The sequence below is a fragment of the Podarcis vaucheri genome (assembly GCF_965113315.1).
Source record: "Podarcis vaucheri genome assembly, chromosome: 8".
NCBI classification, from domain to species: domain Eukaryota; kingdom Metazoa; phylum Chordata; class Lepidosauria; order Squamata; family Lacertidae; genus Podarcis; species Podarcis vaucheri.
Window position 1 is genome coordinate 21,117,244 of NC_138766.1, and position 21,591 is coordinate 21,138,834.

The 21,591-nt window shown below is 41.5% G+C and overlaps 1 protein-coding gene and 1 long non-coding RNA gene across 8 annotated transcripts in view; one reads left to right on the forward strand and one right to left on the reverse strand.

Moving 5' to 3' along the window:
* LOC309538833 overlaps nt 1-21,591 on the forward strand; it is a 379,365-nt gene that overhangs the window by 207,542 nt on the left and 150,232 nt on the right. The window lies entirely within an intron of this gene.
* The window catches only part of CDH10 (cadherin 10), a 408,163-nt gene that overhangs the window by 87,581 nt on the left and 298,991 nt on the right, over nt 1-21,591 (reverse strand). Inside the window, exon 1 of one of the 7 annotated variants that reach the window (XM_082234351.1) lies at nt 6,379-6,400. The exons of the other annotated variants lie outside the window; for them this stretch is intronic. The gene's annotated coding sequence lies outside the window, so the exon portion shown is untranslated. Of the gene's footprint in view, nt 1-6,378; nt 6,401-21,591 lie in introns of those variants that run through there. 7 annotated transcript variants of the gene reach the window in all.

The following is a 21,591-nucleotide window of genomic DNA, read 5'->3' on the forward strand; positions in this document are numbered from 1 at the left end:
TTTTTAAACTGTCCGTGGCTGAGGACTCACCCCTGTTTTCTCCCTGCTCGGTCAGTTCTCCCGCCGTCCCTCCCTTAGGTTAGGCTCTTTATTTTTTGACCTTGCTAAGGATCTTGGTTGCTCACCTTGGTTGTCCAAGGGGCCTGGTAGGAATTTTTTCCACTTGGCAAATTGGCACCAGCCATTTGGTTTTTCACCTACCTCATAGCAAATTGTCACAACTTTGTAAGGTTTGGCAGTTAGGTATTGGAGTATTTGGTCAAAGGGGAGGGGAGCTAGTGGCCATCACCTACCCCTCCTAATTCAAAGGTATTCCGCTAAAGGAATCTGGGGGGCATGGTCTCTGTCTGAAGCCCCAGATGGGGGGGGTCATGGCACGACCCCTAGCGGTGACCCTGGGGGAGTTCCTAGTTGATGTGCATCAGCAGGGCTCCCCCTACTGGTGGTTAGCCCTTCCAAGACTCCTGCAGATGGGCAGGAGTCAGATATAGTTGTGTGGTTTCCAATGCCTAAGCCAATACCACTCACATTCTGTAACCAATAAAGCTGTGGCTTTTTTTCACCCATTAACCTAAAATACTGCTTCATGTGTTTTTATTCCACTTCCCGGGTGGGTTTGGGACCTTGCCACACAAAGGAGGAGTCACGGAAGCTTCTGCATCTCATCCCACTCTCAATGACATACCTGGGAGTAGAAGAAGAAGAAGAAGAGTTTGGATTTGATATCCCGCCTTTCACTCCCTTTAAGGAATCTCAAAGAGGCTAACATTCTCCTTTCCCTTCCTCCCCCACAACAAACACTCTGTGAGGTGAGGGGCTGAGAGACTTCAGAGAAGTGTGACTGGCCCAAGGTCACCCAGCAGCTGCATGTGGAGGAGCGGGGAAGCGAACCCGGTTCCCCAGATTACGAGACCACCACTCTTAACCACTACACCACACTGGCTCTCTACACAGGGCCACAATTTAATATAGAGTTATCTGAGCTGGATTAAATTTAGAGCATCAAGCAAATACTCTCCAAAGGAATCCACTTTAACACCCCCTTCTGAATCAGATGAGGGAGCTATGCCCATTATTACAGTACTTCAAAAAAAGAAAAGAAAAAAATAATGAGGCTTGCCTTGACCGATTAACAATGTATACGCTTTGCAAATCATTTTGTTCCCTAGAAATGAATTAGCAATCAGTAGACTCTGTAATTCTAAGTGCAAAGCCCTGACCTTTATCACTTTATATCTACACAGAGTATTAGTTAGAAATTACTGCTGTTGTGTTTTTTTTTTTTAAAAAAAAAAATGGTTTTGTGTTTTCCTGACAAACTCACACTTGAATTTTCAATAGACTGTTTTGCAATGAGTTTAGTACTATAACCAAACCATGACCAAGGGGGAAGCTAAGCCCAGAGAGAGGGCATATGAAAATCTTGCAGGGGGTGAGTGTTCCTCCCAGAAAGTATAAGTACAGTGGTACCTTGGTTTTCAAACTTAATCTGTTCCGGAGGTCCGTTCCAAAACCAAAGCATTCCAAAACCAATGTGCGCTTTCCCACAGAAAGTAATGCAAAATGGATTAATCGATTCCAGACTTTTAAAAACTACCCCTAAAACAGTAATTTAACATGAATTTTACTATCTAACGGGACCATTGATCCATAAAATGAAAGCAATAAACCACAGTCACACAATCAATCAGTCAATCAATCAATCAATCAATCAGTAGCTGAACTGGGTTCCGCAGTAAAAAAAAAAGAGCTGCTAAAACAAAAAGGCAAAATAAATAGCAAAAACAGACTCAAAATGGAAGTTTTGCGCTCAAAAGCAGAGCACGTTTGGCTTCTGAAAACAGTTCGCAAACAGAAACACTTACTTCTGGGTCTGCAGTGTTTGGGTTCCAAGCTGTTTGAGTACCAAGGCGTTTGAGAACCAAGGAACCACTGAATAAAATTAAAGTCACAATTTTTCAATCCATTTGAAAATTCAGATGAAGTAATCTGGGGAGCCAGGTTTGAAGAGTGGGGAGCCAGGTTTGAAGAGTTATGTTAGCAAAAGGAGGCATGGGTTTAAAAGATTGAGAAGGAGTGTTTTAGACAAATCAGAGGACATGCAATAGTAAGCTGGAAATCCACCTGAAAGAGATAAGAAAAGTGCACATCAACCTGAGACAACTTCACCCTTCCTGGAGTTCCAGGAACTCTTCTTCCTGGATCCAGTTTTGGACTACGACCTGTGAAACCAGAGTTCAAAAATGCACTCAGCCACCAAGCTCACTGGGTGACCATTGTGGGAATAAATGGGGAGGAGTATCATGTATGCCAGGGACACGGTGGTGCTGTGGGTTAAACCACAGAGACTAGGGCTTGCCGATCAAAAGGTTGGCGATTCGAATCCCCACGACAGGGTGAGCTTCCGTTGCTCAGTCCCTGCTCCTGCCAACCTAGCAGTTTGAAAGCAAAAAGTACAAGCAGTTAAATAGGTACTGCTCCAGCGGGAAGGTAAACAGCATTTCTGTGTGCTGCTCTGGTTTGCCAGAAGTGGCTTAGTCATGCTGGCCACATGACCCGGAAGCTGTACACCGGCTCCCTCAGCTGGTAAAGTGAGATGAGCACCGCAACCCCAGAGTCATCTGTGACTGGACCTAATGGTCAGGGGTCCCTTTATCTTTACATTTGCCATGTATGCCACCTCAAGGTCCTTGACAGAAAAGTGGGATCTCGTGATCTAAAAAGTAGGGGTAGCAGCTCCCAGTCTTGGGTAAAGGTAAAGGTAAAGGTAAACGGACCCCTGACCATTAGGTCCAGTTGTGACCGACTCTGGGGTTGCACGCTCATCTCACTCTATAGGCCAAGGGAGCTGGCGTTTGTCTGCAGACAGCTTCCGGGTCATGTGGCCAGCATGACTAAGCTGCTTCTGGCGAACCAGAGCAGCGCACGGAAACACTGTTTACCTTCCCGCCGGAGTGGTCCCTATTTATCTATTTGCATTTTGACGTGTTTTCAAACTAGCATTAAATTTTGGTTGGTGCAGCTTCAGCTGTGGTTATTAAAATAAACCAGAGTAGCTCTCAGAGTATTCAGTCACTCTCTTTCACTCTCTCTCTCTCTCTCTCTCTCTCTCACACACACACACACACACACACATACAAATACACACAGGCATTTACAAATTACTGCCATTTTTTTATCTGCATGTGACTTAAAGAATGAACTACAAATTAGGAAGCTTCAGGTCTTGCACCTGCATAGGTGGCTTTGAACAAGGCACCCTCATTCAACTGAATGGCTGTAAGAATTGCTGGGGCAATTAAGAGAAAAGTGTTTCAAATATTCTAAAAAAGCAATGGACAACCTTTGAACTACAACTCTGTTGAGCCCTGACCACTGGCCATACTGGCTGGGGCTAATGGGATTTGGAGTCAACAGCCTCTGGATTGCCACAGCTTTCCCACCCCTATTCTAATGCATGGGATAAATGCTAAGCATGGTTGTGCTGCTGTGATACATACTGGACTGAATTCATGTTAACCGTACCCTTTTACTTCTTACCCAACTCATCTGTTGATTAAATACAGAAGTTGAGCTTCATGCATCATCTGAACGTGACAGGGATATTCACACCAAAACTACTGAAAACAATGTGCATTTTTGCATAGGCCAGAACTTGCAGCAATGAGTCATTCAGCTTAACGTTGAATTGTAAACGATTTGCCGCCTTGTATAACGTGCATTTTTTAGGGAATCAACTGAGCTGTCTTCTCTCAAAGAAGATGCCTGTAGACCATATCTAATGAGTATAACAGCTTGAATGACACAGATTGGAATCCAAAATACTATGCCAGTTACAAGTTGTTACATTTCCCCTGAAGTCAAAATTACTTGATATATGGGGGGGGGGGCTGTGTGCCCATAAAAATGTGTGTGTGCGCGCGCACACATATACAGCTCTAATGCAGGCTATAAAAAGGTAAAGGGTCCCTGGATGGTTAAGTCCAGTCAAAGGCGACTATGGGGTTGAGGCACACATTTCACTTTAGGCTGAGGGAGACGGTGTTTGTCCACAGACAGCTTTCCGGGTCATATGGCCAGCATGACTAAACCGCTTCTGGCACAATGGAACACTGACGGAAACCAGAGCACACAGAAATGCCATTTACCTTCCTGCCACAGCGATACCTATTTATTGCACTGATGTGCTTTTGAACTGATAGGCTGGCAGGAGTTGAGACAGAGCAATGGGAGCTCACCCCATCGCACAGATTTGAACCACTCATCTTCTTATCAGCAAGCCCAAGAGGCTCAGTGGTTTAGACCAGTGTTCCCCAACCTTGGGCCTCCAGCTGTTTTTGGACTACAATTCCCATCATCCTTGACCACTGGTCTTGCTAGCGAGGGATGATGGGAGTTGTAGTCCAAAAACAGCTGGAGGCCCAAGGTTGGGGAACACTGGTTTAGACCACAGCGCCACCCACTCCTTACCATGCCTGACTAATATATTGGGCTGCAGTCCTAACAGCCCATGTGGGACAGAGCCAAAGAGATGCCTAGCAGATTGTATCCACTCTTCCCTGGCACCTTCCAGAACTTGGCACCCTGGCGCCCCACGCCACTAGCCTCTATGGGTAAGACGCCCCCGGGTAGCGATAAAGCAGGATATCAAATCCAAACTCCTCCTCCTCCTCTTTTTCTTCTTCGCCATGCTGACTGGGGATGATGGGAACTGGAGTCCAACAACATTTGGAAGGCTACAGGTTCCTCATCCCTATATCAGTGATTAAATTTATTACATTGTCCTGCAACTAATTTGTTCTCTCTAAAGGTTATCACCAATGGTCATGCATCCTTCATTACAGAACATTATCCATAAAATACCTGTAGCTCACAGCCATGGTGTGAATCTTATTGCAGGTGTGGTACTAATGCTGTTGATAGATAAGCTTTGGACCGAAATAACTCATTGTGGTCTTCCTAGTAATCTTGCGAGAAAAAATGGGTTTGCCAACCATGCCCTTGCTTTTTCTGTAGGGATATTATTGAGAAATTTACATTGGGGAAAACAAAGGCTCTTTGGTTTCAGATAACCATTATGGTACAACATCACTAAATTATAAAGCATGATGAAACATTTATGTTGCCCCAAAGAGATGTAAATTGTTAAGTATAATGGTTTAATTCACACAGAAATGAAAAATGTATACAAATTAATGAAGGTTTAAAATGGAAATTAGGTAAATGTGGATTTCTGAAGGGTTGCTAACAATGGAGTTTTTCCAACGTTATTTTCTAAAGGACTCTGAGCTCCTTAATGGGTTAATGATTAACTAACTGTTCTCTGGTAGCTAACATGTGAGGGTTGTAACCTGGGATCATATGAGAGGTATTGAGCTGAAATCTTCATTTTAAAAGGAGTTGCCTTGAGTCTTTGTCTTCCAAACTCAATAGAGTGAACATGCAGATACAGTTCTCTCTCTGAATGCTACAGGGAGAACAATGCAAGGAAATGGTTGCTCTCCTGAAGGGAGAGCAAACAACCCGGAGGCTGGAAAGTAGGCTGGAGAGAAAGAGAGGGCCCTTTGCTTATAAATTCTTTTGGATTATTTCATATTTGTAAGATGCCGAGCCTGTGCTGGACAGTACATGACATTGTATAGGTATTTTTGATGTTTTAATTCTGTTTTAAAGAAAGTTCTATCAGAAAGTTTAAAGAATATTTCCATGGGCCTGGGCAATGTTTCATTTCCAAAGGAGTCAGTTCTTATGCTTCCAGTTGCTTCAAACTGCAATATTCAGTCTGCAGCATAAATGAAACAATATAGGGATTTTTAGTCAAACTATCATGCCAGAGAGCATACATAGTCAGACATATATGCCCCTATACATCAAGGACAATTTGTTCATGGAAACAAGACTCCCATGTGTGGATCATTTGTCTGGGAAAATGACATCCAGCGATCTGAGAACCGCAAGCACATTCTACCAGAGAGATGGTCTCTGCTGTCATTTCTGACAACGTCCATCACTCATCGTGAAGTGAGGGGGAGCCAATTCTAGGTACCCTCTCTCCTGGTCCTGCCAAGTGATAATCAGCTCTGTTCAAGATGACAGCAGCATTGAAGATCCTCGTCTGCATCATCAACAAACACACACAATCTCCTGCTGCTCATGGAGATCTTTGGAGGAAGTTTTCATGTGGCACAAAGATTCTGCTTCAGGAAAACATTTCCCTGACAGGTGTACAAATAGATGCACATTTTTAATATTTATATAGCAGAAAACACTTGGCTTTATTGTTCAAAGTTCAGTATGTGGCAGTAAGGACTGTCCACTATATCTATAGCTTTTTTAAAAAAACAACAGATTAATCAAATGGAGCACTTTTTGGGCTACCAGTGTGAGAGGGATACACTTTACACAGGTCTGTTTCTTCGCTCCTAGCTTCATAGGCATATATATTCTACTTTCCGCACTTTCCCATTTGATGTCGAAGTGTTGTTAAATTTCTCTGGGGAAATAATTCTTGGATGTTAGCAGTTGTTATTGAATTTCCTTCTTGTTAAATTAGGTCAGTGGAATGAAAGCTTGGATGGAATTTGTCGAAGTTACAAAACTAGCTAATGCACATGGAGATGGCAGGCAAGGCTGCTTAATGGATTCCTATAGTAGTTTCACGTCTCTCTTCCACCCCTGGCCTGCCATATCTACCCCTTTTGAGACTCCTGCTTGAATCCTGTTTGTTGCCTTAAGTGCAGGAACTTTCATGATCACCTAGCTGAAAGCAATGGTGTATTTCTGTGCATTTAAAAAGCCCTGGTAATCGAGAGCAGCCGTGTTCGTATAGTGAACACAAGGGAATCTTTCCCTTAGAAAACTCTTAAAACATAAAAGAGTTGCCATAAAGTCAACAAGACTCACTCTGTGCTGTATTACATTGTAAGTACAGTTTAGGTAAGCAACCTTTAACACACTAAGCATTATTTTTCACAGTACAAAAATAACTTCTGGATATTTTCATTGTGTACTCATTAAAGTGTATGCATAGTATAGAATTAATTTGAGAAGTTAATAATTTTAATCTACAGCAAGACTGGGTAGTGTGCAGCTCTGTAAGGCCTAGCCCAAAATATTCATTTTTCAGAGTTTCCTGTTTTTGTTCTCTCTTGAACCCATATACACCATATACCCGGGGATATTTAACCCCAACCCCACTGACCCAAGGTATTTCATTCATCTTATTGAAACTCTTTTGGCTTCCTTCAAAATTCTTCAAATTTTCATCTGAGGGGCAGTCTTCAAAATTATTATTTTTTTTCCAGTGACCTAAGAACATATGAAAAACCTATACAGAGAAATTCTGCTAATTGCAACAAATGAAAATAAATTCCTCAGATTCTCCATCTGAGGATAAAATCCCACATTTATTTCAAAACTGGTGTGTGTGCATGCAAAATGTTTCTGTTAACCTCATGCGCATTCCCACTTTCTCTCTTTGTTGTGCACCTACACAGTACTCCATATATTTCCCTCAGCCCACCAGCTGAGGTCCGGGTCATAAAGGGATATGTACTGCAATGGGAAGTTACGGTACATGGCTGCTTCATCTTTGCCTCATTCCCATATGTCAAGTCTGGAACAAAGCAGCTGCACAGTTAACCACATATGAACCAGCATGCTGCTCACACAGCCATAAATTTTCCATCTGTGACCTATAATATGCTTATTTTTAAAAAAAGACAAGCACAGCATACAAGCATTTATGACATTATTTGCATCCTTATGCACCTCAGAACATAAACCAGTCTCCATCTATAGCTACTAAAATTCGCACTGATACTTTCCAGTACAGGCAAAACCCTCTATAGGGCTTGATTTCAGCTTCGTAATGCACGCATCCTTTAATCAATGTTTGCTAACAACAACAACAGCATGAAAGCTACAGTTAGGATGCACAGTTTCTCATCTTCTGTGTCGGAACGAAAGACAGTGGTACCTCGGTTCTCAAATGTAATCCAGTCTGGAAGACAGTTCAAGTTCTGAAATGTTCAAAAACTGAAGCAGAAAGGGCTGTCTGCAAATTCAATTGAGAAAATTTAAAAACATGCAATGGAAGCCATTCAACTTATGAGACACATTAAAAAATGGAAGCATTTACTTCCGGGTTTTCGGCGTTCGGGTTCTGAAATGTTCGTCAATGGAGACGTTCGAGAACCGAGGTACCACTGCAATTATGATTATAAACCAACCACCAACAGAAGGGTGGGGGAAGCAAGGTCCATGGCTTCTCGCAACAATCTTGATCCCATCTGTAAGTCTTGCACACCTTTTTCCTGCATTCTGAGAGTCTCCATTTATTTTCCTCCTTAACTTTATAGTTGCAAAGAAAACCCTGAAGTCACGGGGCCGGTAAAAATGACACAGGCTTGCCAAAACATTTGAAGTTATCTATGAAAGTATATTGTAACAAACATACCTCTGGTATACCAGCTGTAGCAATTATTTGTTGGGCCAAACGTATACATAAACTGAATCTGCAATTTTGTATATAGACCTCCACCATCCAGTTTTGCTTCTGATATCCACTAAGGCAATGCAGGCTAATTATTAAGTATATTAAAGTGTTGTCTGATGTAAATCAAATATGATAATTAACTGCACAATTCTTATGTATATAGGAAAATTAATACAAATGACTATGGGGAAAGGTGTGGAAAAATGTTGAACCAGTATAAAAGGCAATAATAATAATAATAATAATAATAATAATAATAATAATAATAATAAATTTATACCCCACCCATCTGGCTGGGTTTCCCCAGCCACTCTGGGCAGCTCCCAACAGATTTAAAACAGAATAAAACATCAAATAATAAAAACTTCCCTAAACTGGGCTGCCTTCAGTTGTCTTCTAAAAGTCAGATAGTTGTTTCTTTCCTTGACATCTGATGGGAGGGCGTTCCACAGGGATGGCACCACCACCAAGAAGGCCCTCTGCCTGGATACAGGTAGTTTATATTTATTATAGGAAGTAACTTGGATGATTATAAATTTGATCCTTTAAAAACAAAAAGTCTCTGAAATAGTTGCACCTGATATTTATTCTGTTTATTGAACATTTTTAATTTATTTTTTAAAATGGTGGATGCCCTAGGATAGAGAGGGCACTATATGCTAGCATGCTTTCAACAATCTAGATTAAAACTGAATGAACCAGGTTAACATTTCCTGTGTCCTCCAGGTAATTTCCTGCCCTGAAGTGTGATTTTCATTGAATGACACTGACTGCCTATAGAAAGACACTTTCTCCCTCCAGGGGAGATAAAATGTGGAGTCTCTGGGCATTTGCTTTTCAGCACTCTCACCCTGTCAGTCAGCTACTGAGTTTATCAGAGAAATGGAAGCAGTATAAAAACTTGGCAAGCATCTAAAAACCAGCCCTTAGCTCATCAAGAGTTTGCAGCGTCTGCTCAGGCTGAAGCCTTGCAGCTTCAGAGAGCAGAACCGGCTCACCAAAGCATGAAGAACTGGGGCACGGAGAAACAGTGCATGCTTAGGAGACTGTGTAATTTAATAATGTGCTCACTGATGTCTGTATGCAAGCGTCTCAAAGTTGTGCTACAGCCCAAGCATAAACCATGGAGAATACCATTACTGCTAATTAGATGGTGGCAGTACGAGTAAGCTCTCTTGTATAGACAGACAGGTGCCAACAGAACAAGTCTCACGATGAAAATAATCATCTTCCAGATGAAAAGTGCAGGGGAGGAGACACCTTTATAAAGCTGAATAATTATTCTTCCAGTGAAATGCAACTTCCTCTTTATTTTTACTTTCAAAACCTTTCCCTTTATTATTCCCAGGGATGCTTGAGGAAATTGGAGTTATATGAAAGTACCTGACCTGCACCTCTTGGAATAATGTGGAGATCAGAATTTAGCTATGGGTATGATTTTGCACTCCTCTGCTCATTGCAGCACGGATGTGAGTGAATCAAAAATGGCATTTGTGCTTAATGATACATATTTTGATACAAAAAGTCAGTAAGACTAGTGAATATTTTTCAAGAGTATTTTGCATATCCCCACAGTGTCACCAGAAAAGTGTTGCCAGGATAGCATGCTCCCCTGTAACTTTGAGTTCAACTGAGTTCAAAACTCATGGAAACCTCTCAGGATCCATCATCCAGTGACAAGAAAGTAGTTTACACTGGCTATACTCTATTAGCATGGACCATGCGAGTGGTTCTCCAGGGAGACTGGAACCTCGGGAATCTGTATCCGTCTATTGATTGGCTATCGAGGGCCCCGAAGCATCACATAGACACAACCAAGCATCACATTGGCATGACAACACAGTACAGTGGTACCTTGGGTCAAGAATTCACTTAATTCATTTTGGAGGTCCATTCTTAACCTGAAACTGTTCTTAACTTTAGCTAATGGGGCCTCTCGTTGCTGCCGCACAATTTCTGTTCTCACCCTGAAGCAAAGTTCTTAACCTGAGGTACTATTTCTGGGTTAGTGGAGTCTGTAACCTGAAGTGTCTGTGACCTAAAGCATCTGTAACCCAAAGTAAATGCACTTGCACCCACTCAAGTTAGGGACCTGAAACCAAAAGGATGCACACACATTCCCCCCTTATTTGCATCTCACTTACACCCTTTTTCATAGCAAGAAAGGGGACGTCCCATTAACTCAGAGATACCCACTGTAGTTCTCTCCAGATGTTGCCTACAACTCCCATTATCGCTGGCCATTGGCCATACTGGCTGAGGCTGGCAGAAACTGCAGTCTCAAACAATTGAAGGACACCATGTTGACAACCTCTATATTACTCTTCCCCTCCTTTGTTCCTCTGAAGAAAAAGAAGAAGAGTTTGGATTTGATATCCCGCTTTATCACTACCCAAAGGAGTCTCAAAGCGGCTAACATTCTCCTTTCCCTTCCTCCCCCACAACAAACACTCTGTGAGGTGAGTGGGGCTGAGAGACTTCAAAGAAGTGTGACTAGCCCAAGGTCACCCAGCAGATGCATGTGGAAGAGCAGGGAATCGAACCCGGTTCACCAGATTACGTGTCCACTGCTCTTAACCACTACACCACACTGGCTCTGCAACTTTGAGCATTCTTTCTCTTACACACGTACCTAAGCCCTTAATGGGATTCCCAAGCTAGAACTGGCATGCAGTCTGGGTCCTTCTCCTCCCCTCTTCCGTATTTATTATTTGCATTTATTATTTGCAAGGGCTTCGAGAGACTACATAGCTTGTCAGTACTTGTATTCCCCTTCATAAACTTTAAGCAAGTATTTTTTGAAGTGCAGAGGAGGCTCAAGGAGTCTAAATGAGTTCAGCCTCTCTTTATTCCCCCATCATAAACTTTTGACAAGATGCATTAGAGTTAGATTGTGTATGCAACTGAGTATTCATTAGGAACTAGGGAAGGGGAAGAAATTTGATTCCGTTCAGATAAAAAGGTGAATCTAACTAATTTGCAGTTTCTGAAAAAATGTGCTAACTGAAACACACCCATCCTTGGAAATTCATATCTCTCTGAATTTGTGACGCAGTTCTCGAGCCAGGTATTGTGTACAGAAGTACATACACATTTGCCGGGATAACATTTGCATAAAAATGCCTAAATTAGTGGAAATAAGTTAAAACATTGCTTTGCAAATATGTGTACATCAGAGAAATTGCATAGAACCAATGTGTATTAGGATAACTCATACTGAAGTGCTGGTGAATTTTCATGAGGATTTTTAAAAGAAAAGAAATCTCAAACTGAGTCGGAGGATTGAATTTATAACTGGGAAAACGAGAATCTGAAAAATGGACAGATTTGCCCATCCCTAGAAACAACCTAAGCAATCCCAGGGCCCAGAAGAATCATTTTCTTGCATGTATATCCCCATATTCAAATATTGCTGGGCTTACAGTCAGTCTGCCTCAATCATCTCCAGATCCAAATCTCAATGGGATGTGTGCCTGCTCCCTTGTATGCTGCCACCCAATCATACTCAACTGGAAGGCAAAGAGTCATGCTCAGGGAGGTTAGAAAATTAGAGCTATGAGATGTGCAGAAAAATTGCAAGTCATACTGAGCATCATATTGGGAGGAACAATATGATACCTACCCACCCTGCAATGTGATTTCTAGAGTCCCGATAATTAGTATCCCAAAGCCAGTCAATGTCAGATTTGGGAAAGGGTGTTTCATGCAGCTAAAACCTGCTGCATAAGCATCAACAGGCTTTTAAATCCAAGGACTAACACAATCTAATTGAAGCTGGTTCAGGTCTTATCCAAATAGGAATGCAAAATGCATCCTTTGGGGTTGCGTATATTGTCTCCTTGTTATATTTCTAAATATTAGCCATTACATTGGCCTAGGCTTACAAATCCCACTACAATTTCACCTAAAGTCCAAAAAGCACTCTAAAGTGAGCTTGGGGTTTTCCTCTTCACGAAATCTTAATAACAAAGAAAAGCTAAGACTATACTGTACAAATAATACCATACTAGCAGAACTTGAATGATACCCGTAAGTAAAAAAATAATGTAACAAATATTTTGCTGGAGTATATGAAAAAATATGATATAACGCAAAGCTGTGTGAGAAAACCACGACGATATAAATAGTATAATAAGACAATTGGAAGTTTTATACCCAAAATTTTTATTTGATTGTTATCCTTTTGTATACAGTTTTTGCTTTTCTTTCTTTATACTGATTCTTTTTCTTTCTTTTTTTCTTATTAGCTTCTGTTGTAAATAATCTTTTGTGCCTTTATTTTAAACAAAAAAAGATTTACTAAAAAAAACAAAAAACAAAGGAAAGCTTTAAACTAGTGGAATTTCCTCAGTGTGTGAACACATCTGCGCGGGCATTTTCTATGGCAAAATCCAACTGTGGAAGGACTGCCTGAGCAACAACAACAGATGAATTTCAAGGGAAACAAAAGCATTTTGGAAAAGGGGAAGGAAAATTGCTCAACTGGGAAGTTTGTGTGTGTTGCACATCTTGCAAATATTTGACTGCATGTAACTTTCCAGAAGTAAAATAGGCATCGATCCATAGGGATGATAATCTTATTTTTATATTGCAATGTAAAACTTCAAGGTTAGAACTATGGGGGGAATGCTGCCAGAATCCATGCCACATCTGAACCATTTTGAACTTAGAAAAAATGATGCTGAAATCCAGAAAAGGAGACGAAAGTCACAGTGGGGGGAGGGGGAGGGATATGGAGCATCCCTTGGCAGCAATTTGCTAAACCAAGTATGTAATATCAGGTAGCTTACTAGTTATGTGCCTTACATCAGTTTGTCACTAGTCTCCAGAGTATGCTTAAAAGGGAGAGAGGGAGAAAGGGAGATTAGGAGTGCTTATATCTGCATGTACTCCATTAAGAAATTATCCTTTAAGAAGCTTTACAATGAAAGATTGCATTCTCCAGAGAAACTCTGGGCACATGAGTCATTTTTTAACAAAAGGGAAAGCCACAATCTAGAAATCAAACTAACAAAAGTGTGTGTTGAAGGCTGCGTAAGTTCATTGCAAATAAACGAATTCTTACAGAATGTTAATTTCAGTGATGTGGGATAATATGTATCTAGATCTGCGCATTGTCATTTTCATTATTTTGAAAAGAAACAACAACCTATTTTTGTCTGAGTTGCTCTGTGCTCTCTCCACTTTGAACTATGAAAATTCACTATACTGGAGAATTTGAAAAAAGCTCTAACTTTCCCCCTTCTGGCTGAAGTGGGTAAATTTATAGGTAAAAAAGGTAAAGGACCCCTGGACGGTAAAGTCCAGTCAAAGGCCACTATGGGATTGCAGTGCTCCTCTTGCTTTTCAGGCCGAGGGAGCCGCCGTTTGTCCACAGAGAGCTTTCCAGGTCATGTGGCCAGCATGACTAAACCGCTTCTGGCACAACGGAACACCGTGACAGAAACCAGAGCGCACAGAAATGCCGTTTACCTTCCCTCCACAGCAGTATCTATTTATCTACTTGCACTGCTGTGCTTTCAAACTCTTAGGTTGGCAGGAGCTGGGGCAGAGAAACGTGAGCTCACCCCGTCATAGGGATTTGAACTGACCTTCTGATTGGCAAGCCCAAGAAGCTCAGTGGTTTAGACCACAGCGTCACCCGCATGAATTTATAGGGCCAGTAGTCACTTCAGAATAGATTAAGCCTGCCAAATTGTAGGCAGAAGCACGTAGGGGTTTTCATGCAAGGCACCTTTAAAGTTTGATTCTTTCTTTCATAAAAAGGGGCCAGGGAGCCTATAACTTCATTATTATCCAAACTGATGCAATTCACTGACACAGTCAACCCTTCTGAGGAGATGAACCCCGCCAAATTTCAAAGCGGTAGCTGTAATGCTTCTTTCACAAGGGCAGACTTTGTCATTTCAGGATGAGTGTAGTAGAAATTAGAGGACGCTGGGACACGGGGGGGGGGTAGCATTGATCCCCAGGAAAAACTGGGGTGGGATGAAGGGAAGGAAGAGGAGGGAGATCTGTGTTTGTGCATATGTTGGTAGAGGAGCAGGTCTTCCCATCTTTCCCAGTCTTCTTATGATCTCTGTGAATATTCCTAGCATTCTTAACCTGCAGTTTGAATGCTTCATGCATAGTGCTGCTTAGTTTGTAAATCTAAATCACCAGCGGAGGGCTTGTGTTTTCCTTTGGCTGTTTGAACATGCTTATTAGCACTCTCTATCCTTTCAACTTTTCCTTTCTCTCTGACTCACGCTTCTTTCAGAATTAAAGGATCTGAAAATGTTATACGGGCTTATGCAAGATGATTGAATCTCACTGAGGATAAATTATTGTAATTAAAACAAAAAAACCTTAACAGTACTTTCAAGAGTTGCTATTTTTTTTTCATCCTAAGTCCGGGAACAGGCCTTTGTGATGGGACTGGAAGCAGGAGACCTTGTGACAACAGAATCCCGTAGTGCCTTAAAAAACTAGCAAACTTATTGCCGCATATGCAAATCCACTTCTTCAGATGTGTGAAGCATTATCCTAACTTGCAAGAACACAGATCCCTGGTTGGGAAGGACGTTGAACACAAGACCAGAAAAGTACAGATAGCACCAGGGTGGTTATTATTAACATTATCATGTTAATTTACAGTGGACATTCTCAAAAAACAGTAGTTGACGACACAGAAATCCTAGCATTGGTAATCCAGTTAATGGGACAAGTGTGCAGTTGTTTCACACTTTCATCCCCAATTTTACATTGGTTGGGGAGATGGAGCTGTGTATTGACCTGTGTGTTTGATCAAACACGGAAGGGATTTTGACTTAAGTCAATCCCTACTTCTATAAAACATAAGAAGCTTAAATATATTTTGTGTGAATATCTGACTGACTGCACCAGAGGAGTAGTGATTAGGGAACTTGCTATTACACTGCTTGGAACGGATGATGATGATGATGATGATGATGGTGATTTATATTTATATACTGCCAGTGCTTCCCCCCCCCTTAATTTTTTTTTAGGGGTACTCTCATTTTGACTCAAGAAAATCACCATTTTATAGTTCACATCAGGAAAAATAAATACAGTAAATGGACAAAAGTACAAATATTCACAAAATGCTTAGGGGTATGCATACCCCTGCGTACCCCCAGAAAAAAAGCATTGTATACTGCCCTTCATCACAAGATCTTAGGGTCGTTCACAATATAAAAATAACAAGGTAAAAGCACAAATAAATAGTTAGAACAAAAACAACAAAATATTAACCCTCCTTTCCAGAAAAAAAAAACATTTAAAAGGCTGTAGAATGTTAATCAGTCAACATATAATATTCTTTAATATTGCTTCCCTCCAAGACATTTTGGCTTCTTATAACTCCCCAACTCCTGTGTCTAGGAGCTTACAGTTTGCAGTATGGACTTAATTTTTTTTCTTAAAGGAACTTTGGAGATCTTTGGTCATTGTCTATTTCTTATGATACTCTGCTTCTGTTTTCTAGATCTGTGTACCAGGGAATAAGCCAGCTGTAGCTTAAATGAAAATAAATGTTGCTAAAGGTAGCATTTGCTCTTTATAGGTCTGATGTTCTCACATATGTAATGGTTAATTGTATCGTGAAGCTATGACTTAGCTGTGGTTACTAACACAATTCTATTCATTTTACTCAGAAGTAAGTAAAACCCAGTGGAATATTTTTTAGCGAGTATGGGACCGGAGAACCAAATTGAATCTATTTCCCTTTCTGTTTCCTCTGTGTTGTATTTTCAAGATGCTCAGGGCAGGGGCCTGTGACAGGTACATTAAGGATGGAAGATAATTTCTGTGCTGTTTTTCCCCATTGTATACAACTTCACCGTAATGACACAATAATTATATTAGTTGTCGCTGAATCGATGTTTTCATTAATCATCTTTATCATTAAGATATTATCATTGCCATAATGTTAAATAACTCACTGGCTTCACCCCCACTTAGCCAACAAGCCACTCATTCTGCCCCTGGTCAGAAGTAACAACTACCATTAACAATTAGTCAAAATAGGGTTGAGTCAAATGTATTTATCAGCATAGTATCTACTACCCCAAGATCCAATGAAAGGTAAGAGAACTCGAAGGTGACTGAAAAGGAAAATGAGTAATGACAAAGAGTTGAGAAGATGGGACTGAAAACATCATTGTAAACATGAAAGCAGCAGAAATATAGACGATTGGACTCCTGCCGATCGCGAAGCATGGGTACCCCCCACAAAAAATTATAATTTGGAAAACATTTGGACTTTATGATGTGTATTGATATAATTTGGACTAATTGGTATGATAAGTTTAATTTTGTAAATGGAAACTTAATAAAAAATATTTTTTTAAAAAAAAAAAATCCAATGAAAGTTTACATTTATTACAATGCTGCTGCAGTCCCAACTATTGCAATATAAGGTCTATTTCTCACATTCATTCATTATGCCAAAAGTAATTTTAGGGTTATTTGGGGAAGTTTTTATTGTTTGATTATTTGTTTGTTTTTAATATTCTTTTGGGAGCCACCCAGAGTTATTGGGGAGGCCAGATGGGTGGGGTATAAGTAACAAATAATATTATTATTATTGACATTTTCCAACAGTGAGGTGAACAAGCGGCCTCCTTCTTGAGCAACCCTCAGAATATGACCACCTGATGTTGAGCTATATGCACAGGTGAGGAGTCAGTACTTCAAGCCTGTTGAAACCAAAGAGTGTCAGTTTCTGGGTGTAGATAGCTAGGACTTTACATCAACTCTAAGTGCTAATGCAAATTATACTAACTGTATCTAGTGATTTGCATTTTAAGTATCATAACTTTGTAAAAGTTTGTTTGAAAGAAGTAATCAAGGAAAGAGTTGTATTTCAAACAGAAAAAAAAGGATCAGAAGGATGAAAGAAATCATTGTAAGAGACTTTAGCATGGATGTAGCACTTTATACTATCAAAGGATGTTGCAGAATATTCACTAATTAACGCCCTCTGTGCTGTTAATTACTATCAACCTCATGTACTAGTATGAAAGAAGTATATTCAATGTACATTTGTAGCAAAAGGGACAAAATGAAGGAATTGTGTCTCATTGTAATTTGTCCCCCAAGAATTCAAAATCAGGTCTCTGCATGGCTATACAAGTAAAAAGGTAAAGGAACCCTTGATATTTAAGTCCAGTCAAAGGCGACTATGGGGTGCAGCACTCATCTCTGCTTTCAGGCCGAGGGAGCTGGCATGGGTCCACAAACAGATTTCTGGGTCGTGTGGCCAGCATGACTAAACCGCTTCTGGCACAACTGAACACCGTGATGGAAGCCAGGGTGCACGGAAACACCATTTACCTTCCCACCACAGTCGGAAGCATGGTTGCAAACTGCTAGGTTATCAGGAGCTGGGACAGAGCAATGGGAGCTCACTGTATCACATGGTTTTGAACCTCCCACCTTCCGATCGGCAAGCCCAAGAGACTTATTGGTTTAGACCACAGCACCACCCATGTCACCAATTAGCGATCTCTAACAATTTATCCCCAGAGCAATCCTTTCTTTTACTCAAGGTTCCCCTTTAATACCTGAAGGAGCATCTCCACCCCCATAGTTCAGCCTGGACATTGAGATCCAGCTCTGAGGGCCTTCTGGCAGTTCCCTCACCACAAGAAGTGAAGCTACAGGGAACCAGGCAGAAAGCCTTCTTGGTAGTGGTGCCCACCCTGTGGAACGCCCTCCCATCAGATGTCAAGGAAATAAACAACTATCTGACATGTAGAAGACATCTGAAGGCAGCCCTGTTTTTAAAGTTTGATGTTTATTTATTTATTTATTATTATTATTCTGTTGAGAGTCACCCAGAGTTGCTGGGGAAACCCAGCCAGATGGGCGGGGTATAAATATATTATTATTATTTGCTTCTCCAATGTTATCACCTCTCACAACATCACGTGCAGATCCTTGAGAAAAGAGAACATAAAAATGGCAAATCTGTGAATGCTCTTTCGCTTTTTCATTGTTAGAGGGTTTTTGTTGCAATACTACTACTAGCAGGTTGGTGTGGATGGGGAGAGTTGTTGTTGTTGTTGTTGTTGTTGTTGCTGCTGCTGTTGCTGTTGTTGTTGTCATAGTTGGATTTATACCAATGTGACCAGTTCTGCCAAACTGGGCGAGGGCATAACATGGTGTCACATCCATGACATGATGAAATGAACAGAACGGAAGGCGAGAGGTAGCGTGCCAAATTTTGGCCTTGCACAGGGCACAACGTAAATTGGAAAGACCAAAGTCTGCCCTGTTGTTGTTTTCAAAAGGAGACAGTCCAGCTCTATGTCAACACTTAACTTCTATCCATCTCTATATGTAAGTGGCTTTACGAGAGCGCTGAAAACCACTAGCAGTCGAGCAGCACGAATGCTACAAAGCTTTCAACAAGCCTAAGGTAGCTGCATTATTCACTTGCACTGGCCATTTAAAGATAACCTGGTAGTTCTTTAATGCAGGGTGACAACTTGAAAGCGGAATGCAGCATGGCAACTTGAAGCCTGCTTGTGTAGTCAACATCACCTCCACCCGAACCCACCCTATGACACCAGCATTTGGGAATTATGGTTCTAGGGGGGAATAAAGATCACTTGACCGAGATTCAGCATCAGCTGCTCAAAAAGCCTACCTACTTTCCCCCATGCCCTGCAGGGTTAAATATAATTTGACTGCCGAAAGATCCACTCCTATTATGTTTAAAGGTAGCTTGCTTGGCTAGACTTGCGGTTTAAATTGTCACTTTAAACTACAAGTTTTTGAGGAGTACCTTTTACCATTATGGGCAACGGGAAATATAGCTCGAGGGCATGACTGTACAACCCTGTACAATGCCTACATATAATGTGTAGTCAAAAGGAAAGTGGAACAGTTCCAAACGCATGGAAGAGATGCAGTCTGAAATACACAGGAGATTATCCTATATAAATACATCAGTGGTGCCACTATTACGAGAAGAATGTCATGTCTTCAGTATAACGGGTGACTTTGAATTTAAGAGTGTAGCTCAGCCCTTTCAAATCACATTTAATTCAAAGTTGCTAAGTAGGGACATGATTCAGGCACTTCGTCCCCCTAACTTCAGGGAGAGCTCAGTAATCCGCTCCCATTAAATTCTAAAGCACACAGAAGTGCTTAGAGTCTGCTGGATCGTGTCCTAATAATTATAAACAGACCAATGCAAATTTGCTTTCAAAAGGAGATGATTAGTACAATTAGATTTCAAAGAAAAGCTGATTTCCCCCCACCTCTCTCTAAAACACAGTGACTTATTGGAAGAAATCACAAAACTCAGCTATTCAGAACAAGAGTAGCAAAGGAAACAAAGTTGCACAAAATATATTTAATTATGGGGAACAACAGCATCAATTGGAAAAGAAAAGAAAAAAGAAGCCAACAAAATTGGGTCACCATATGTTAGTGTGTAACAATATTCAGCAGGTGTCTAGAATAATTGGAAGATTCTGATTGTTCGTTGAAAAGAGTTTTATCAAAGCATGCATGGCATCTCCAAGTCAGTAACTGTGACAGAACTCTGGCAAGATTCTACAGCTGTTCCTGGACAAAGATTGCTTAGCAACCATGACCCATGAATTGGTAACCTGGCAATTGGATTATTGCAATGTGCTCTATGTTGGGCTGCCCTTACATTTGGTTCACAAGCTGGAGCTAGTCTAGAAGGTGGTGGCATGGTTTGTATTAAGGGTTGGCCCCTGTCCACTGCTGAGAAAACTCCTTAAATCCAGATTGTTTGGCTATGGACAGAGGACTGACAGACGACTGTAGTCTTGGTCATTCCTGCAAATTGTGTGTCTCCCCTTGCAAACCTACTTTCAACATCACATCAGTCACAACAGCTTGCAGTGCAACACGCAGTGTTACTGTCTAAAGCCCTGAGCAACGTGGGATCAGGATATCTCAGCGAGCATCTTACTCCCTATATATTTGCCTAGTCTTTGGTCATGTTGTTCAGATGCCTGATTATCGTCTTCCCAAGCAACTACTGTATTCCGAACTGAAAAATGGAAAGCGTAATGCTGGTGGTCAACAAGAGAGGTTTAAAGACTCTCACAAGGCACATTTTTTTTTTAAAAAAAAAATGTAGGCTAACACCGACAATTGGAAAACACTGGCCTATGAGCGCTCCAGTTGGAGAACAGCCTTTACGAAAGGTGTCATGGACTTTGAAGATGCTCAAACTCAGGAAGAAAGGGAGAAATGTGCTAAGAGGAAGACACACTTGGCAAACCCTCACTGTGATCAACTCCCATCTGGAAACCTATGACCCCACTGTAGAAGAACATGTGGATCGAGAATTGGCCTCCACAGTCACTTACGGACTCACTGTTAAGACCGTGTTCATGGTAGACAATCTTACTGGGCTACGAGTAATAATAATAATAATTTATTATTTGTACCCCGCTCTTCTGGCTGGGTTTCCCCAGCCACTCTGGGCGGCTTCCAACAAAGACGAAAGATACACTAAAATGTCACATATTAAAAACTTCCCTGAACAGGGCTGCCTTCAGATGTCTTCTGAATGTCAGGTAGATGTTTATCACTTTGACATCTGATGGGAGGGCGTTCCACAGGGCGGGCGCCACTACCGAGAAGGCCCTCTGCCTGGTTCCCTGTAACTTGGCCTCTCGCAGTGAGGGAACCGCCAGAAGGCCCTCGGAGCTGGACCTCAGTGTCTGGGCAGAACGATGGGGGAGGAGACGCTCCTTCAGATATACTAGACCGAGGCCGTTTAGGGCTTTAAAGGTCAGCACCAACACTTTGAATTGTGCTCGGAAACGTACTGGGAGCCAATGTAGGTTTTGCAAGACCAGTGTTATATGGTCTTGGCGGCCGCTCCCAGTCACCAGTCTAGCTGCCGCATTCTGGATTAGTTGTAGTTTCCGGGTCACCTTCAAAGGTAGCCCCACGTAGAGCGCATTGCAGTAGTCCAATCGGGAGATAACCAGAGCATGTACCACTCTGGCGAGACAGTTCGCGGGCAGGTAGGGTCTTAGCCTGCGTACCAGGTGGAGCTGGTAGACAGCTGCCCTGGACACAGAGTTAACCTGCGC